At 36.1% G+C, this 19331-nt stretch overlaps 1 pseudogene; it reads right to left on the reverse strand.

Annotated features, from left to right (window-relative positions):
- LOC102836196 overlaps nt 1–17262 on the reverse strand; it is a 100784-nt pseudogene extending 83522 nt beyond the window's left edge.
- Nucleotides 17263–19331: the final 2069 nt, after the last annotated feature.

A 19331-nucleotide genomic window follows, 5' to 3' on the forward strand; every position in this document is an offset into this window, starting at 1 on the left:
TCTGCAAAGAAATTTGGAAGACAACTATCTGGCCGACTGATTGGAAGAGATCCATATTTGTGCCCGTTCCAAAGAGAGGTGACCCAACGTAAGGTGGAAATCATTGGACAATCTCTTTGATATCTCAAGTGAGTAAAGTTTTGCTAAAGGTAATACAGAAACAGCTACAATCATACATTGACAGAGAACTTCCCAAGGTTCAAGCTGGATTCAGAAGAGGCTGTGGAATGTGAGATATCATTGCTGATGTCCGGTAGATCTTGGCTGAAAGCAGAGAATATCAGAAGGATGTTTACCTATGCTTTATTGACTACACCAAGGCTTTCAATTGTGTGGATCATGACAAGCTATAGACAACATTGAAAAGTATGAGTATTCAGAACACTTAATTGTACTTCTGAGAAATCTGTACCTGGACCAAGAAGCAGTTGTTCGAACAGAGCATGGGAACACTGAATTTTTTTTCTGTTAATAGGAGAGTACAAAACTGTGTTATCCAGAGACTACTAATAGGTTTATGGTCATGGATAGTCTAAGGTAGTAAATCCATATACAGAAACACAATACAGGTTTACTCTACCATCTGAATTTTACACCAAAACTTACAGTAAAAGTCAGTTCTTCAATATAACTTTATTGAGGTATAATTGCATATAACAATCTGCATAAATATTTATTGTAAAATTTGGGGAGTTTTGACATAATGCATACTCCCCAGAGACAATCAATTTGTATTCTATCAAATTGCCAGTGTCTTGTTCTTTGTCAATGCCTTCAGTGCACCTTGAATTTCTTCCTTCAGTACCATAAAATCTGCTCTAACCCGGACCACAGCTCACTGTTAAACCTTTGCAGGAGCAGAAAACCTCATTTTTTTCTTGCAGAGTGGCTGGTAAGGTGGCTCTCATATCTTTGTTGTAGAGTATTTGTGCAGTGTGTCTGCTCAGTCCAACATTTTGCTGGAAGTCTCTGACTATTTCTTTTTGGTAGAATGACTCAATGTATTCCTTCCATCTTCTTTTGATGCTTTCTGCATCATTTAATATTTTGCCCATAGAATCCTTAACTATTGAAAATCAAGACTTGAATTTCTCTCAGTCTTTTCAGCTTGAGAAATGCTTAGTATGTTCTTTCCTTTGGTGTTCTAACTACAGGTATTTGCACATTTCTTTATAATATTTGACATGGTCTTCTCAAGTTGCCCTTTCAAATTTTCTGTTTAGCTCTTTTACTTCCTCATAGTTTCCATTTGTTTTAGCATCACTACACTGGAGAGAAAGTTTCAGAGTGTCTTCTGATACTTTACTCTTGTCTTAAGGAAATTTGCTTTCTTCCTGTTTGATGTTCTTGATGGCATCCCACAGCTCTTCTAGTCTTTGGTCATTAGTAAAGATGGCATCAAAATCTGTTCTTGAGATGAACCCTAAATTCAGGTCAGATATGTTCAAGGTCATATTTTGCCTCTCATACACTTGTTTTGAGTTTTCTTAGCTTCAGCCTGAAATTACATACTGTCAGTTGACAGTCTGTTCCGCAGTCTGCTTCTGACTTCATTTTGACTATTGACATTCAGATTTTCCACCGTCTCTTCCCACAGATGTAGTCAATTTGATTTCTGTGTATTCCATTTAGTAAGTCTGTGTGTATAATTGTTTTTCAGGTTGTTAGGAAATGTAAATGCATTGAAGAAGTCATTAGTCTTGCAAAATTCTATCATGTGATCTCCAATATAATTTCTATCACTAAGACCCTATTTTCCAACTATTGATCCTTCCTCTTTGTTTCCAACCTTTGCATTCCAATCACCAGAAATTACCAATACATCTTGATTACATGTTTGATCAATTTCAGATTGAAGATGTTGGTAGTAGTCTTCAGTTTCATCATCACTGGCTTTAGTGGTTGGTGTTTAAATTTGCATAATACTAGGTTTAACTGGTTTCCATATTATCCGTAGTATCCTATTACAAATTTCTTTGTACTTCAAGGTAGATCTTGAAATGTTCTTTTTGATGATGAATTCAACATCTTTCCTCTTAAATTTGTCATTCCCTACATAGCAAACCATATAATTGTCAGATTCAATATTGCCAATACCAGTTCATTTCAGCTCACTAATGCCTAGTCTAGCGATCTTAATTCACTCCACTTTATTTTTGACAACTTCCAATTTTCTGTGATTCACACTCATATATTTAATTTTCTCATTAGTAATGGATGTTTGCAGCTTGTTTTCTTAATTTTGAGTTGTGCCCAGCAGCAGATGAAGATCCTGAATCTTTACTACATTCACATCATCATGGTCAACTCTACTTTGAGAAGGCAGTGTAGTATAATGAAATGTGCAAAAACCAGGCATTGAAGATAAAACTCAAACCTCAACTTTTAACACTGACGAGTTCTGAGGGCAAAATATTGAATGACATTGGAAACCTCAAAATAAGGTGGAAGGCATACATGAAGTCATTGTAGCAAAAAGCATTGATCAATGTTTAACCTTTTAAAGAAGTTATTATTGTTGTTAAGAGCCATTGAGTCAGTTCAAACTCATTGCTACCCTATACAGGGTTTTCAAGGAGCAGCTTGTGGGTTTGAACCACTAACCTTATGATTCACTGTCCACTGTTTATCCTACAAGACCACCCAGGAGGTAGTATATGATAAAGACCTGATGGCATTTAAGGAAGAAGTCCAAGATGAATTGAAGGAATTGGTGAAGAAAAAGGCTACAGGAATTGACAGAATAAAAATTGAAATATTTCAATAAACTGATGCAGTGCATGAGGCACACATTTGTCTTTGCCAAGAAATTTGGAAGACAACTATCTGACCAACTGATTGGAAGAGATCCATATTTGTCCCCATTTCAAAGAAAGGTGACCCAAAGGAATGTGGAAATTATCTAACAATATAATTAAAATTGTATGGTAGTAAAATATTGCTGAAAATAATTCAGAAAATGGCTGCAGAATTATATAGAAAGGGAGTACTAGAAATTCAAGTTTAATTCAGAAGAGGACAAAAAATTAGGGATTTTATTGCTAATGTCAGATGGATCTTGGCTAAAAGAGTACCAGAAAGATGGTTACTTGTTTTCTACTGCTTTATTGACTGTGCAAAGGCATTCAACTTTGTGGATCATAACCAAGTATGGATAACATTGCAAAGGATGGGAATCACAGAACCTTAATTATGCTCATGACACCTATAAATAGACCAACAGGCAGTTGTTAGAAAAAGGAGATATTGAATGGTTCAAAGTGAGAAAAGGTATATATAGGGACAAGAGCAGAATGCTCCAAAATTGTCACACTAATGTCAACCCAGGAGAAGTGCTTTTTACACTCCTTTTTTTTTTTCCCTCTCCCCTCCAGCAAATATCCCTGAATTTGCATACCAGAGCTCTATGTTCTCACAGACCACTCATTTATCTACTATGGAGTGGCAGCCAGCTGGAGCCGGACTGTTTTTCTGGTTTTTCCCTCAGCTGAAGATAGGACTCTCTTCAAACAGCACTCCTCCCACTCTGCCTAGAATATGAGGTCTGTTTACCACCTAGTATGAAAAGAGAGCCTCAAACCTCCTCCTTTGTGGAAAATCATGAATTTCCAGCCTACTGCCGCTGGAGAAAACACTGTCATGTCCTGATAAGCAATTTTCCCTATCAGCACACCATCTTTTTTTAATATTTCTTTTCTGCAATAGACTAATGTCTCTCAGGTTGGTTCCTGGTCATTTTTCAATCTTTTGGCACCTATGTATATGCAAGGCTTTTCCCTTCTTGGCTTAAACCAAAACAGCGTGCATCAGGGTTGTAGTCTTTCAACAGTCTAATTTAATGCTGAACAAATAATCTGAGAAACTGGATTATGTGAAGAAGAACGTGGATGACACAACCTTGCTTTCTAGAAGTGAAGAGGATTGAAGTATTTATTGATGAAGATCATAGACTATACAACCCTCTATGGATTTCACTTCCTGGAAAGAAAATGAAAATCTTCACAATGGGACTAATAAATAACATCATAATAAATGGAGAAAAGATTGAAGTTTTCAAAGACCATTTTGCTTAGATCCACAATCAATGCTCACGGAAGCAGCAGCAAAGAAATCAAATGACAAATCAAATAGGCAAATCTGCTGCAAAACACCTCTTTAAAATGGTGAAGAGCAATGATATCACTTTGAGGAATAAGGTGTTCCTGTCCCAAGCAATAGTATTTTAAATTGACTCATATGCATTAGAAAGTTGAACATTGCATAAAGAAGACCTCAGAAGACTTTATGCATTTGAGTTGTGGCACTGAAGAATAATATTGAAAGTACTAGGGTTTGCCAAAAGAACAAACAGGTCTGTATTGGAAGAAATACAGCCAGTATTATCCTTAGAAGTCAGGTTGGTGAGACTTTGTATTACATAGTTGGGACATGTCATCAGGAGGGCCAAGTCCCTAGAAAAATACATCATATTTGGGAAAGTCTTAGGGTCAATGAAAAAGAGGTAGACCCCAATGAGAGTTGGAACTGAGTGGAAAATGGAAATCACCTAACAGTAAGTATGTGCATATATAATATTGGAGCTCTGATGAGGCACTGTAGGATAAGCTCAGGACTGCTTACCTAAAGGTCAAACCCACCAGTAGATTACTATCTTGTTGAAACTGATTCAATGGCACTTAACAACAACAACATATATAGTATGCATGGCATGTGCAACTGCAGAACAGCCAAGTCAAAGCCTAAAATATCTTTAAATCTAGCAGTGAAACAAACAAACAGACAAGATTTTCTGCAAAAGAATAAATGACTTTAGTTGAGGGATATTAAAACATTGTACTTTCCTAAAAAGAATTCCAAATCCAATAAACAATACGTGATGGTAAAACAAATAATGTTTAAACAAGTTGAAACCATCCTGTCAAACCAATGCTGGTGTATTCAATCCTTTAATGTCTTCACTTCTAGCCATAGTCCTTTCAACCTCCCACCAAATGACATTTTCCTGATGGATCTAGGTAAGAGATAAGGGAAGAAGCTGGTGGACTATATGATTCAGTTTTGAGTGGTTGTTAATAGGTTTAATTGTGAAAACTTGGAACTCTAACATGGGTATAAATTGACCTCTATCAGAAGCAGGAACAGAGTATCTTACTACCAACAAGGAAGAATGTCTTAGTTACCTAATGCTGCTACAACATAAATACAACAGGTGGATGGCTTTAACAAACAAATTTAGTCTCTCACAGTTAGGAAGCTAAAAGTTCAAACTTGAGTGCTAGCTCCCAAGGAAGACTCTCTTTGTCAGCTCTGGGGAAATGTCCTTGTCTCCTTTCAGCATCTGTAGGACCAGCATCCTTTGGTGCTTTCCATAAATCTTGTACTAAATCTTTCCCTGGATCTAGGAACTTGACAGAAAAGACACCTCCAGGTCCAAAGAACACACTCCACTCCTGGCTCTTCTTTCCTTTTTTTTCCCAGGAAATATAGTTTGTGTTTGTTTGTTTTGCTTAGTTGTAGTAAGCTTGCTTGCTTAATATTTTCTATATCTCAAAAAAGATGGACCAAATATCCAACCCAATCCTACAGATTTCATCTGGCCTTATTAACATCACGTTATTGCTAGGTGCTGTTGAGTCAGTTCCAACTCATAGTGATCCTGAGTACAACAGAAATCAACACTACCCAGGCCTGTGCCATCCTCACAATGGTCATATTTAAGCCCATTGTTGTAGCCACGGTGTCTATCCATCTTGTTGAAGGTTTCCCAATTTTCCGCCAATCCTCTCCTTGACAAAGCATAATGTCCTTCTCCAAAGACTGGTCCTTTTTGATAGAATGCCCAAAGAGCATGAGATGAAGTATTTGCCATCCTCTAAGGAGCATCTTCCAAGATGCATTTGTTGGTTCTTCTTGTAGTGCATGGTATACTAAAATTCAAAAGCATAAATTCTTTTTTGGTCTTCCTTCTTCACTGTACAGCTTTCATATGCATAAGAGGTAATTGAAAAATACAATCATTTGGATAAACACACACACATACGTTTGAAGCCTGGGTGGCCCAGGGCTCAGCAGTTCAAAAATACCAGGTACTCCTTGTTAGAAAGTTGTAGCAGTCTGCTTTGGTAAAGACTGCAGCTTTCAAAACCCTATGGGCAACTTCTACTCTGCCATAGAGTGTCACTATGAGTTGGAGTTGACTCCATGATAATTCCATTTTTCAGTGAGAGGGTTTCAAAATGTTTGTAGAAAGTGTCATGTATGTATTATATTATATTAGACTTTCTACTTACATTGTAAGAACATCATACATAAAGAAAAAATATGTCCATTAAAAAGACAGGAAAGAAAAAAGGAACAAAATGGATGTCAGAAGAGACTATGAAACTACGTCTCCAGCATAGAGATGCTAAAAGTAATGAAAGAAATGCAGAAGTGAAAGAACTGAACAGTAAAACAAACTGAAGCTGAAGAAAATTAAAGAAAGCACATGAGAGCTAAAATATAGCCTTGAATACATCTCAACTAAATTCAGAGATCATCTGAAGAACAGATTTTATGCACTAGAGACTAATGACAGCAGACCTGTAGAGCTGTGGGATGACATTAAGATCATACAAGAAGAAAGCAAAAGGTTGTTAGAAAGAAAAGACCAAAATGGATGTCAGAAAAGGCTCTGAAACTTGCTCTCTAGCATAGAGATGCTAAAGCAAATGGGAGAAATTAGGGTAAAAGAGTTGAGTAGGAGATTTCAAAGGGTAGCTTGAGAAGAAAAAGTCAAGTTTTATAGCAAAATGTGAAGATACCTGGAGTTTGAAAACCAAAAGGGTAAAAATGTCTTACGCTGAAAGAGTTAAAGAAAAAAATTCAAGCCCCAACTTGGATTATTGAAGGATAATAGGAATCCTGGTGTGGTGCTGTGGGCTAATGTGTCAGACTGCAAAGTCGTTTGAACTGCAAGGATGGTGGTTCAAGCTCACTAGCTGCTCCTTGGAAACACTATACAGGGTCACTATGGGTTGGAATCGACTCGACCACACTTAACAACAACAACAATAATAAGCAAAATATTGAATGATTCAGAAACATCAAAAGATGTACGGTGTATACAGAGTTACTTTACCATAAAGAAATGGTAGATGTTCATCCATTTCAAGAGGTAGCATATGATCAAGAACTGATGGTATTGAAGTAAAAAATCCAAACTGTAATGAAGGCATTGGGGACAAAAAAGTCTCTAGAAACTAACAAAATGTAAATTGAAATGTTTCAACACATTGATGTAGCCCTGGAGGTACTCACTCATTGATGTCAAGAAATTTAGAAGACAGCTACTTGACCAACTGACTGGAAGAGATCCACATTTGTGCTCATTCTAAAGACAGATGACTCAATGGGATGAGGAAACCATCAAACAGTATCACTAACATCACATGCAAGTAAAAATTGATTGAATATAATTCAAAATTGGCTAAAACAGTACAATGAGAGTGAATTGACTGAAATTCAGGCTGGATTAAGAATAGGGTATAGAATGCAGGATATCAGGTGAATTTTGGCTGAAAGTAGACAATACCAAAAAGATGTTTACTTGTGTTTTATTTACTATCCAAAGCCTTTTGACTGTATGGATCATGACAAGCTATGAATAACATTGCAAAAAATGAGTATTCCAGAACATTTGATTCTGTTCATGAAGAACCTGTACATAGATTGAGAGGCAGCTGTTCAAACAGAACAAGGGAATACTGAATAGCCTATTATCAGGAAAAATGTGAGCAAGGGTTGTATTCTGTCAGCATACATATTCAAACTGTATACTGAGCAAATAATCCAAGAAACTAGATTATATGAAGAATCTGGCATTAGGATCGAAGGAAGATTCATTTAAATTCTGTGATATGCAGATGATACATCTTGTTTACTGGAAGTGAAGAGGACTTAAAATATGTACTGACAAATATCAAAGACAACAGTCTTCAGTATGGATTCCATACTGGAGATCATGGACATCATGCTTGGTAAAGTGGATGATCAGTGAAAAAGAGGAAGATCCCCAACTAGATGGATTGGCACAGTGGCAGGCAGCAGCAATGGGCTCAAATGTGATAATAATTGTGAGGATGACACAGAACCAGATATTGTTTCATTCGACTGTTCATGGGTAGCTATGAATTGGAGTTGGCTCAATGGCCCCAAACAACAAAAACAACAACAACTGACTTTGTCTATATAATATTTTATATACAGAGTATGTGTGTGAAAGAAAGATAGATTGAATCTATAGCAAACCATATAGATTGTGGGAGAGAGAGAAAGAAAAATGGAATCTATAGCAAACCATACATTTAAAGGTACAATTTTTATAAATTTCCTTTGAAGAGCAGGAAAATTTCAAGGATGTCTTCCATATCATGACTTAGAGTCAACATTATCCTGGAGGTCAGCAATAGTATAGAAAATCAAGGAAAATAGCCAAATATAGAAGAGTTTATCTTAATATTTCTTTTTTTTTTTTCTATAGGACCTGATGGAGTTCTGTTGTGGCGCTTTAGGATATGCACTGGAATGCTAACTGTATTGTTTGTGGTTCCAAACTACTACCAGTCACTCCTGGGAAACCCTATACAGGTCCCTATGAAACAGAAGTTAACAACAACAAAAATAACACCTTCCAGAAAGGGAGTTGAAAAGTTGTTCTCTCAATCTCTAGAAAAGGTTGAAACATTTCTATATTTTCAGCAATATTTGTAGAGGGATACAAATAATAGAAAGAGAAACTGTCATAGGTTCAATGATTTCAATAGTAGGTTATAAATGGTGAGAAAGTATCAATATGTTAAAGTAGTTTCAGTGGTTTTCTGTATGTTTAACTCAGTTATGAATTATTATACGACCACACATTCAAAAGTATGATATATTTCATCTATGGGTTTTGCATTCTTTTGTTTCCTTTTTCTGTGAAAATGACACTGCCATTAAAGCTGTACAGGTTGAAATGTTTCTAAGGTACCGAATTGACAGTTCTTGTTCTTACAGTGCTTTGTTTTTTCTGTAAAACTGGCAGGGACAAAATGAAACTTGCCTCTCCTTTCAATGTATTCAATCCAACTGTCAATGAGGAAGTGCAAGGAGACTTGTAAGCTTTTTACACTTTAAGGGGGAAAAGGAGAGTCAAGGGAATGAATTTAGACTATACAAAGACACTCACAAACTGGATTATTTGAATAATTAATTAACCACATAATTCTTTTCATTCATTATGTGACAGAAACTGGACTATGCTTAGAGCATTAACAGAGGTCTTCGAGGGCTCACATCTAGTGGAGTTGTTTTTAGGTGCCTTCAAGTCAATATTGACTCATAATGACCTTTTGTACAACAGAACAAAACACTGCCCAGTCCTGCCCCAACCTCACAATTGTTGCTACACACAATGGGCACAAATACGGATATCTCCCAATTATTTGGCCATGTAGCTCTCTTCTAAATTTCTTGGCATAGATAAGTGAGTGCCTCCAGTGCTGCATCAGTTTGTTGAAAGATTTCAGTTTGTATTCTATCAATTCCCAGAGCCTTATTCTTTGCCATTGCTTTTAGTGCACCTTAGACTTCTTCCTTCAGTATCACTGGTTCATTATAATATGCTACCTCTTGAAATGTTTGAGCATTGACTTTATTTTTGGTGCAGTGACTTTACGTATTCCTTCAATCTACTTTTGATGTTTTCTGCATCATTCAATATTTTGCCCATAGAATCCTTCCAGATTGCAAATTGAGGCTTGATTTTATTCTTCAGATCCCTCAGCTTCAGAAATGCTGAGTATGCTCTTCCTTTTTGGTTTCCTAAGTTCAGATCTTTGCACATTTCATTAGAATTTATCCTCTTGAGCTGGACTTTGAAATTTTCTATTCAATTCTCTTACCTCCTCATTTCTTCTATTTGCTTTAGCATCATGGTCTTCCAAATTTTATTATCCAGCATTGTTTCCATCACCAGGGTCCTATTTTCCAATGATTGATGCTTCCTCTTTATTTCCATCCAGCAATAACCAATACACACCATAGCTGCATGTTTGATCAAATTTAGATAGAAGAACTTGGTAGAATTCTTCAATTTCATTCTTAATGGCTTTAGTGGTTTGTGCATAAATTTGAAAAATAGTTGTATTGACTGGTCTTTCTTTTGTTGTTGTTATTATGTGCCATGGAGTCAGTTCTGACTCATAGTGACCGTGTACAGGGTTTCCGAGGCTGTAAATCTTTACGGGAGCAGAAAGCCTCTTCTTTCTCCTGCAGAACAGCTGGTAGTTTCAAACTGCTGACCTTGTGGCTCACAGCCCTTTTCATAACCACTACGCTACCAGAGCTTCCTTGGTCTTTCTTTTAGGTGCATGGATATTATCCTATCACAGACAGGATTGTGCTTCAAGACAGATTTTGAAATGTTCTTTTTGATGCTGAATGCAATGCCACTGCTCTTCAATTTTTCATCCCTGGCATAGTAAACCACGTGGCCATCAGATTCAAAGTAACCAACACCAGTCCATTACTGCACCCTAGCACCTAGGATATTGATGTTTATGCATTCCATTTCATTTTGGTAACTTTCAAATTTCCTAGATTCATACTTCATACATTCAATTTTCTAATTATCAATGAATGTTTACATCTGTTTCTCCTAAGGTCCCAAAACCTTTACTCCAATCCTGTCATCACAGTCAATTCTACTTTGAGGAGGCAGATCTTCCTTAGTCATACTTTGAGTGCCTTCCAACTTTAGGGGCTTAGATTCTGGCACGATATCTGATAATATTAGGATGCTCTTCATCATGTTTCAATATTCATTATCCTGTGTTATCTGACAACATTACACTGCTATTCATAAGGTTTTAAGCAACTAAATATTGTGCTCATGAGGAAACTTTACAAAGGCCAAGAGGCAGATGTTCAAACAGAACAAAGGGATACAGATGACTTAAAATCAGGAAGGTGTGTGCCACGGTTGTATTCTTTCGTATACCCATTCAGTATGTATGCTGAGTACATAATCCAAGAAGATGTATTATATGAAGAAGATTGTGGCATCAGGATTGGAGGAAGACTCATCAACAACCTGAGATATGCAGATAACTCAACCTTACTTGCTGAAAGTGAAGAGGACTTAAAATACCTAGTGATGAAGATCAAAGACCACCCATTTCAGTATGGGTTGTAACTCAATGTAAAGAAAACAAAAATCCTGACTACTGGGCCAATAAATAACATCAAAATAAATGGAGAAAACTTTGAAGTTGCCAAAGATTTCATTTTGCTCTGGTCAATCATCATCCCTCAAGGAAGTAGCAGTCAAGCAATAAAACAGTGTAGTGTATTATTTAAATCTGCTGCACAAGACCTCTTTAAAGTGTTTGCATTCAAAGATGTCAGTTTGAAGACTAAGGTGTACCTAACTCATGCCATAGTATTTTCAATAACCACATATGCATGTGAAAATTGGACAGTGAAGAAAGAAAGCTGTAGAATAATTATGCATTTGAGTTATGGTGTTAGAAAGAGACTATTAAAAGTATCATGAACTTCCAAACGAAGAAGCCAATCTGTGTTGAAAGAAGTACAGCTAGAATGCTCCTTAGAAGCTAGGATAGTCAAACTTTGATCTCATACTTCGGACATATTATCAGGAGGGACTGGTCCCTGCAAAAGGACATCATATCTGATAAAGTGAAGGATCAGCAAAAAAGAGGAAGACCTCCAAAGAGATCGATTGGTATAGTTAGTGGCAGTATCCATGGGCTGAAGCTTAGCAATGTTGATTAGGTTGTCACAGGACTCAGCAGTGTTTCGTTCTGTTGTGCATAGGGTTGCTATGAGTCGGTACTGACTCAATGACACTAACAATAATATAACAACAACAACAAATATTCAGAAGTAGTCCGTGTCTCCTTCTTCCTAGTCTGTTTTAGTCTGGAGGCCCATCTGATACCTGTCTACCATGGATGACCCTGCTGGTATTTCAAATATTGGTGGCATAGTTTCTAGAATCAGAGCAACATGCAAACTACCACAGTATGGCTAACTGACAGATAAGTGGTGGATCTAGTGGAGTACTCAAATTTAAATAAATCCATCACTTATCAAGAGATTTCTGTTCCAACTGTTCTTTAAGAAGGATTTAACTTTGTGGGGGATAGGGTGTGGATCTGATCATTGTTTGTAGAAGGTTTCTTGTATTTGAAAAAAAAAAATTTAAATCAGATCATAATTTACCTTTCATAGGTCTATTTTCACAGAATGATTGACCTGCTTAATCTTTTTCCTCCTGTGAAATCACTTTATTCTACTCTATCTTGTGTGTTTATCTGTGAATTTATTTTTAAAACTAATTTCACTCAATATTTTAATATCCAGAGTGTTTTTCACATTAAGGGGTTCTGCAATAAATATATTTATTTGCATGTTTGCTTTTTACACAAGTATATTAATAGAACTAATTCCTAAGAGTGAAATAATTAGGTTAAAATCTATGTGCCCTTTTAGTTTTGATAGCATGAATCTATGAAAAATTGAAGTGGTCAAAAAATAAATGGTATGCAGACATTAGTGAACTAAAATGAGCTGGTATTGGCAATTTTGAGTATGGCAATCATATCATTTACTATGCCATGAATGACAGATTGAAGAGGAATGGCATCACATTCATCATCAAAAAGAATATTTCAAGGTACACATTGAAGTACAAAGATGTTTGTGATAGGATTATATCAATACCACTACAAGGAAGATCAGTTAATACAACTCTTATTCAAATTTACTCATCCACAACCAAAAGCCAGTGACGATGAAATTAAAGAATACTACCAACTTCTGCAGTCTGAAGTTGATCAAACATGCACTTGAGATGTATTGATAATTACTGGTGATTAGAATGTGAAGGTTGGAAGCAAAGTAGTTGAAAGATATGGCCTCCGTTATAGAAACAATGCTGGAGATTGCATGGTAGAAGTTTTCAAGACAAATGACTTGTTTATTGAAAATACCTTTTAAAACAGCATAAAAGAAGACTATACATGTGAAATTCACCTGATGGCATACACAGAAATCAAATTAACTACATTTATGGAAAGAGGCAGTGGAAAACTCCATATTATCAGCCAAAACCAGGCCAGAGGCACACTGTAAAAATAACAATCAATTGCTCAGATACAAGCTCAGGCTGAAGCTGAAAAATTTTAAAACAGATCTATAAAAGCCAAATTGGAGTTTGAACATATCACAGCTGAGTTTAGAGGTCATCTCAAGAATAGATTTGAAAAAAAATAATAATATATTTGATGCATTTGTCATTAGTGACCAAAGACCAGAGAGTTGAGGGACGATATTAAGAACATCATACAGGAAGAAAGCAAAAGGTCATTAAGGAGACAAGAAATAAAGAAAAGTGCAAAAAGCATGTCAGAAGAGATTCTGAACCTTGTTTTCTAGCACAAAGATGCTAAAGCAAATTAAGAAATGAAGAAATAAAAGAGCTGAACAGAAATTTCAAAGAGCAGCTAGAGAAGCCAAAGTGAAGTATTATAAAGAAGTGTGCAAAAACTTAGAGTTAGAAAACCAAAAGGAATATCATGCTCAGCATTTCTCAAGCTAAAAGAATTGAAGAAAAAAGTCTAGTCTTGATTTGAATTATTGAAAGATCCTATGGGCAAAACATTGAATGATACAGAAAGAATCCAAAGAGGATTGAAAGAATACACAGTCACTGTACCAAAAAGAAATAGCTGATGTTCAGTTATTTCAAAGAATAGCATATGATCAAGATACAATGGTATTGAAGGAAGAAGTCTAAGGTGCACTGAAGGCATTGGGAAAGAACATGGCTTCAGGAATTGATGGAATACAAGTTGAAATATTAACAACAAACTGATTCAGCACTGGAGGTACTCACTCATCTATGCTATGAAACTTGGAAGATAGTTAGTCAACTGATTGGAAATGATCAGTATTTGTTCCCATTTAGGTGACCCAACAGAGTGAGGAAATCATTGGACAATATCATTGATATCACATGCAACTAAAATATTGCCAAAGATAATTCTAAAACTACTGCAACCGTACATTGACAGAGAACTTCCAGAAGTTTAAGCCAGATTCAGATAAGAACATAGAAGAAGGAATATCATTGCTGGCATCAGATGAATCTTGACTAAAAGCAGAAAATACCAGAAAGATGTTTATCTCTGCTTTACTGATTGACCTTCAACGGTATGGAGGATGACAAGCTATGCACAATATTGAGGTGAATTAGTGTTAAAGAATACTTTACTGTGCTCATGAGAAACTTGTGCATAGACCAAAAGCCAGTCGTTCTAACAGAAAAATGGGACATTGGATAGCTTAAATCAGGAAAGAAGTGTTCCAGTGTTGTTTTTTTTTCCTACACTGTACTTATTATACATATGCAGATGATATATCCTTGCTTGCTGAATGCACAGAGGACTTAAAATACTGATGAAGATGAAAGACCATAGCCTTCGGTGTGGTTTGCACTTCAATGGAAAGAAAGCAAAACTCCTCACCATTGGACCAATAAATAACGTCGTGATAAATGGAGAAAAGATTGAAGTTGTCAAAGACTTTATTCGGCTTTGATCCTCTATCAATGCTTATTGAAACAGCAGTCAAAATATCAAATGACATATTGCATTAAACAAATTTGCTACACAAGACTTCTTCAAAGTGTTTGAGAACAAAGATGTCAGTTTGAGGACTAAGGTGCACCTGACCCAAGCCATGTTATTTTCAGTAGCTTCATATGCATGTGAAAATTGCACAGTGAAAAAGGGAAACCATAAAAGAATTGATGCATTTGAGTTATGGAGTTGGAAAAAGTAATAGAAGTACTATGAACTGCTAGAAGTACATACAAATCTGGGTTGGAACATTACAGCCAGAGTGTCATGATAAGAGGAGTTTGTCACTCGTGCTTTGGACGTATTATTATTAGGGACCAATCCCTGGCGAAGGACATCATGCTTGGTAAAGTGTAGGGTCAATGGGAAAAGAGGAAGACCCCCAACAACATGGATTGGCACAGCAGCAGCAGCAGCAATTAGCTGAAGCTTTAGTAAAACAATGACTAAGCAGTGTTTTGTTTTGTTGCGCATAAGGTCTCTATGAATCATGAATCGGAACTGCTTCAATGGCAACTGTCAACAACAAACTGAAGATACAGAATGATTTGAGGAAGGTTTAGAGAAATGGAAACACTGCCTGAAACAGTGTAAAGACTTAGATAAAGGATATGTTGAGAAACAATAACATCATTGTTCGTTATTTTTGTTTCTGTGGTTTTGCTGCAATACTTTTTTACTTACTTTTATGTATCAATTGACCATACGCTTCTTTGAATTCCTGGTATGATGCTGTAGCATAAACACTGGACTACTAACCACAAGGTGTGCACTCCTCAGAAATCCTATATTGGGTCACTATGAGTCAGAATAGACTCAACAGCAATTAATAAAAACAGTACATCTTTGCTTTTTGAGTTTTGTGTGAATTAGTGACTGTTGAGTGTTCATATTCAAAAATCTAATTAAAGTGTATTTATGGGGAACATGCAGAGTTTGAAGTGAAAATTTAAAATCACTTTTGGAAATTTGTTTAAATGTAATATTCTTATATTTCCATTGTGAATTTTCCTATTATGGAGTTTATTCAATGTATGAGAATAATTGAAAGTCTTTAGAACAAAATTAAATATCTCCTAGATATTCAATTCACTTATTATAAACTGGCTGTTATTCAATCACAACATAAATCATCTATATTAAATTAAAATAAAGACTGGATAATGTTTTGCGGTGGTAGTTGAGCAAAATTAATAAGTAATTGTGTCTCTGTGGGTTAATACACCAGACTGCAAAGCCATTTGAACTGCAAGGTCAGCAGTTCAAGCTCACCAGTCACTCCTAGAAAACACTATACAGACAGGGTCACTATGGGTTGGAATCAACTTGACAGCACTTAACAACAACAACTGCTTATCAAGGAATTCTGGTGTGGTGCTGTGGGTTAATGTGCTGGACTGTAAAGTTGGTTTGAACTGTGAGGTCGGTGGTTCAAGCTCACCAGCAGCTCCTCGGAATTCCTATACAGGGTCGCTATGGGTCAGAACAGACTTGAAGGCACTTAACAACAAAAACAACAAACAAGCTAGCAAGAACTCCTGCTTTGATGCTGTAGGATCAGCACTGGACTGCAAACCACAAGGCCGGCAGTTCAAACCTACCAGTTGCTCCTCAGAAACCCTATATACAGGGTTGATATGAGTTGGGAACTGACTCAAAAGCACTGAAAAACAACAACAAAACAGGTTATCAAAAGTTGCTGCATTTGATTAGAAATCAATGCAATGGTTCTGAAAATCCAGGCTTTGCGAGAGGGAGTCAGGAGGTAAAGATTATAAGCTACTGTTTTCTTATTTTATTGAAGAAAGCATATCAATTCCTTAAGAGACAATATTATTTCTAGAATAAACCTTTTGTATTAACATTGTAAAAATATTAATAACATAGCAAAGAGTACATTTTTTCTAATAAAAAAAATTATATTTACTTAGAAGCATTCAGAATGTCAACATAACAGCTGCAACTTATTTTTTGTTTGCAATTATAGTGATATTAAGTTAACAGAACAATTATTTCGTATAAGCTGCATCAAACAACTGAAGATTAAAAAACAAAAATAAAAACTCCCATCCCCATATATAACTAATTTGTGCTGTGCACCAGCAAGAACCTGCTTTCAATTTCCATGCCAATTTACAACCCCCATACTGTACCAGGCAAGGTGAGTGGCGAAGATACCACCAGGGCAGGGCTTGCTAAAGACACATTCGGTAGTGTGTTAACTATACAAAAAAAGACACTGTACAGTTTAAAAACAAATCTTACAAAGCCTTACATTTCAATTTTTTTTTTTCTTTAAAAAGAGTGAGTTGTGTACAGGGGGGTTAAATGCTTTATAGACAAAAACAAAACAAAACAAAACAAAAAACACCTGCCCTAGAACCAACTTATTCATCATCATCTTCTTCCTCTTACTTCTTTTTCTTGTTTTTTCAGTCTTGACGACTCCCGTTTTGTCTGTATCGGGCTTTCCTTTAGCTCGGCAGGCAGCGATATCCTTTTTGTATTTCTCCTTCAGTTTAGTGGCCTTCTTCTCATACTGCTGCTTGTCATCGGCAGCGGTATTTTTCCACATTTCTCAGTTTCTTCGCAACATCACCACAGGATAGGCCAGGAAGCTCGCCTTTGATTTTGGGGGTGACACTCCGAACAAAACAAGAAGGCAGAAGGAGGTCTCTTGGGTGCATTGGGATCCTTGAACTTCTTTTTTGTCTCCCTTTTTGGTGGGATACAGGTTTTCATTTCTCTTTCATAACAGGCCTTGTCCGCCTTTGCCATGTCTTCAAATTTTCCTTTCTCTTTAGCAGACATGGTCTTCCATCGCTCTGAGTGCTTCTTGGAAAATTCTGCGAAGTTGGCTGAAGAATCTGAGTGCTTCTTCTTGTGCCCCTCCAGACAGGTTTGCACAAAAAAAATGCATAGGATGACATTTTGCCTCTCGGCTTCTTAAGATCTCCTTTGCCCATGTTTAGTTGTTATTTTTTTTCCATTCACAAAGCACAGGGTCCGCCCAGTGCCATCCAACTCTGCCTGGCCCCGCGCTGTCTCTGCGGAGCTCCGTGTACTGCCTAAAAAGTACATTTTAAATGTTTTTCTAAAACTTAATAGTCTGTTTGTATCTGTTTCTGATGACAGCTTTAAACCATAGTCAAGAAGTGAAAACAGACGTTTTGAACTGTGAGGGCATTTCTCTGAAAATTGTCAAGCCCGCATTCCAAGAAGTATTACTATGTAGATCAAACTTAAAACATGATTTTTCTAAACTGAAGGTAGCAATACAATGGTAGGTAATACAATTAGTGTAGTGAATCTACATAATTTATAAAATTAGAATAGAAGATCTCATAGAGTTTTAAATTTTTTATATATGCATAGATAAACATATACAAATATAGATATGTTGTTGTTGTTAAGTGCCGTCGAGTCGGGTCCGACCCATAGCGACCCTGTACAGGGTTTCCGAGGGTGTAAATCTTTACGGGAGTAGAAAGCCTCATCTTTCTCCCGCGGAGCAGCTGGTAGTTTCGAACCGCTGACCTTAAGGTTCGCAGCCCGATTCGTAACCACTACGCTATATATTTGATGTCCTTTGTAATAAAGTATAATACACTTGTATATCTGTGAGCTATAGTCATAAAAATTTGAATATCATAGATTGAAAATATGAACTAATGATTTTTCCTTTGATTTCCCTCTCCATCTGACCAAAAGTTTTAGTCTAAATAGTTGTGATTTGATGAAGTAATGAAGAGATATTGTTATCATGTATACAATGACAAAAAGATATATGCTTACCTGTATATAATGTGATTAAAACAAAAAATAGGTTCATTTCTCCAAATTTGTGACTTGTGAGACTCCTAAATTAAAGCAAGGTAAATTTTCCTATATCTTTTTAGCTTGTTGAATTGTATAGGATCATAACTTGTTTTTTAAAATACGGCTTTAATATTGATTTTCTTTTATTTCAGACTGTTTTGTAAATGCTTTTGAAACATAACCCTGATAATGCTTATAAATAAATGATTTCATAACTTTGAAAAGAGAGCAATAGATAATTTTAACTCCAAGAAAGCTAGAGGTATTGGTTTATTTAGATTTCATTTCTCTGTAAACACAGTCAAATAGCTTTTTTCCCCTGAAAATTGCAGGCATTTCAAAGCCATCATGTTTGCCAACATTTTGCTATTGACCATAGCCATTTGAAAAAGAGAACCATTTTCTCATAAGAACAGTGTTTTCTTTACAGAGAAATAGGCATTAGCACATTATAATCCTTACACTCATGGTGTGCTTTATTACACTATAAGACAAAAGTGCTTATTTTATGGTTGAGTGAGCCCATTAATTAAAATTGTCTTATAAATCTTCAAACCTCTCCCTGTAGAAAGCAAAGCATTTGTCTTACTCAGAAACATGACACCTGACTCTGGAATATGGATTGCTGTCTAGCTTATTCAATAGGACAAAGTGGTTTCATCTCACCTGTGGCCTTACTTTAAATTACATGAATTAGAAAACAATGTTATATTTAAATTCTGACCTGAACGTACTCATCCAATTTCAAACAGACTCTTTATGATAGTAATTACTTTTGAATGTTGGAATGATGTGTTTACTAGTTGAGGTCATTTCAATGAGATA

The sequence above is a fragment of the Chrysochloris asiatica genome, unplaced genomic scaffold, assembly GCF_000296735.1.
Source record: "Chrysochloris asiatica unplaced genomic scaffold, ChrAsi1.0 scaffold00077, whole genome shotgun sequence".
Classification (NCBI taxonomy): domain Eukaryota; kingdom Metazoa; phylum Chordata; class Mammalia; order Afrosoricida; family Chrysochloridae; genus Chrysochloris; species Chrysochloris asiatica.